The following is a 2,254-nucleotide window of genomic DNA, read 5'->3' on the forward strand; positions in this document are numbered from 1 at the left end:
ATTATCAACTCCGGTTTTGCTTGATGCATAACTACGTGACTTCCTCTTAGTTTACTCTTTTCCTACAACAATCACGAACTACTCTCTGCTAGTCTTAATTAAACTTTCCCTCAAACAAACACTAGCTACTCTCTGCTAAACTTAAGGGAGCCATAGCTTTTCTTGAGACTACCACTGAAGAGTCTGCTCACACAATTTATTGCTTCCCTAGGACTCCTAAATCCTTTGCTAACAGCTCATCCTTCCCCAGACCCTGACCCTTTAAAGTCACAGTAAAACATCCGTATACATGAAAGCTATCACAGAGATGTACAGCCTAGTGTGCCATAAAGTAGCAGGAAGAGGTTGCATTGTTCCCCTCTTCCTTTAAAAGGTTTATGCGATTTCTTATTAACTTACCTGATGCATATTGTAACTAAATCTTGCTAAACAGTACAAATACAGACCTGCAAAAAGATGAGCAGGAACACTTGCACGCAACTCTGATTCCCGGGTCTTCCTCGCTCCCCTTTCACCTTTCTCTCCTTTCCCCCCTTTTAAGAATCTCCCCTCGTCGACGCCTCCCACCTTAGGGTCCTGCCTGTCTTGCCTCCAAAGACCTCGATAGATGGAGAGGGACTCCAACACCCAGTTATGGAGTGGGCTCCCCATGTCTGGACGGGGCTCCCCGTGCCACATGCAGGCCCAGACGCTGCCCGGGCCTCCGCGGCCCTGAAGGGGAGCCCCCCAGACTGACTGAGGGCTGACCCAAGCAGGGCAAGCGCCACTCATAGTTCTGATTCAGGGAAGGAAAAAGATGAGTCTCACCTGTGTCCACAAACAGAGGCAGACACGAGCTGTGTCGGGTTGAGCTGACCTGGCCTCGGTCACGTCCACTGGCGCCAAGTCAACTCTACTGCAGACCTCGCCACTACTCCGCCTTCCCAGCTCCCATCCCCAAGTCCTCTCTCCACGAGGGGCTTCCGCAGCGTCACCACACAGCCCCAGTTCCGGTCTGCCCTGGCACCAGGGGTCTGAGTGCGGATCATCCACTGTCGTTCTCAGCCACTGATTTCTGTTCATCGTGTCCGAGGCCGGAAAACCACGTCTTCTCCTCACAGAGACGTGATACGACCACCCGGACCGTGTCTCTCCTGGGTAAGTGCGGATGAGGCGGCTGATCCGAGAAGCTTCCACACCACGAGGCCCCTCATCCTGTCCCTTGCCGGTTCACCCACCCGCTGTGCAGATGTTGCTTCTCCCTGGGGGACATCAGGCCTCAGCATGGCTGCCGCAGCCCCAGCCATCACGTCCCACTCTAGACCACCCGAGTCTAAGCCCAGTGACACTGCTAATTCTCAGGAAAGTTCACTGACCAGAGCCGGTCAGGCGGCCACTACAGCGCTTCCCCGGACCCGGCTGCGTGGTGTGTGCAGCTGAGGAAGCTGTGGACGCCTGGGGCCAGCACTCAGGAGCTGAATGACACTGCCGGCTGCGTCTGGGGTGGCCAAGCCTGCCGCTCGGTGCAGCACACACGGAGCTCCCGACCAGGCCGTGGCGTGTCCTGCCGTAGGCTCCGAGGGAACGTGTCCCCCTCTGAAGTGCGGTCACAATGCTTCCGGCCCATGTTCCGTCGTCGTGGGTGGGGTCACCCGAGGCCCCAGCGGCAGACTCACAGCTGGCCACGAAGAGCCCTTGTGGGATCCTGGTCTCACGGGCCCCTGTACTGACGGCCTGGCAGGTGCGTCTCAGTGCGCCCTGGGCAGCCTCCCCTAGGAGGTCAGCTCAGGTGTCCATGGTGACCTGAGGCCGGGGCAGCTGATCTGAAGACACAGGGGCCAAGGAGACAGCAGCCCAGGTCAGTCAGCAGCCCCAGCCAGGGGTCAGCACCTGAGACTCAGCTTCTGGGCCTCACCTGAGGGGATGCCCCGGCCTCCTGCAGTAGCCAGGTCAGCCGCCAGGGGGCAGGAGAGGGCCACGGGCAGGTGTCACAGACCCAGACAGGACATGAGGGCTGAGACCAGGAGGACGCTGACCAGCTCCCTCCAGGGTCACCCTTGATTCACCCAGCACTTTCAGACTCTGTGGCCTGGTGACCAGCTTCTGGGATGGCCAGTTCCCCCCAGCCCCAGACTGCTGTGACCACCCCAAGCACACACTGCAATGACCTCACTGTGCTCACCCTCTGCCCGAGGTCACACGGAGCTCCCCTCCCCTGCTCGCAGACCCCGTCCTGCCTGACGATCCGTCCGTCGGCGGGGTGGGGGCCCGGACC

At 58.8% G+C, this 2,254-nt stretch overlaps 1 protein-coding gene across 1 annotated transcript in view; it reads left to right on the forward strand.

The window, feature by feature from the left end:
• Positions 1–2,254, forward strand: part of IGLL5 (immunoglobulin lambda-like polypeptide 5) — a 28,042-nt gene that overhangs the window by 4,546 nt on the left and 21,242 nt on the right. The gene's annotated exons all lie outside the window — the stretch shown is intronic.

This window comes from Condylura cristata, unplaced genomic scaffold (assembly GCF_000260355.1).
Source record: "Condylura cristata isolate star-nosed mole 26May11 unplaced genomic scaffold, ConCri1.0 scaffold00029, whole genome shotgun sequence".
Classification (NCBI taxonomy): domain Eukaryota; kingdom Metazoa; phylum Chordata; class Mammalia; order Eulipotyphla; family Talpidae; genus Condylura; species Condylura cristata.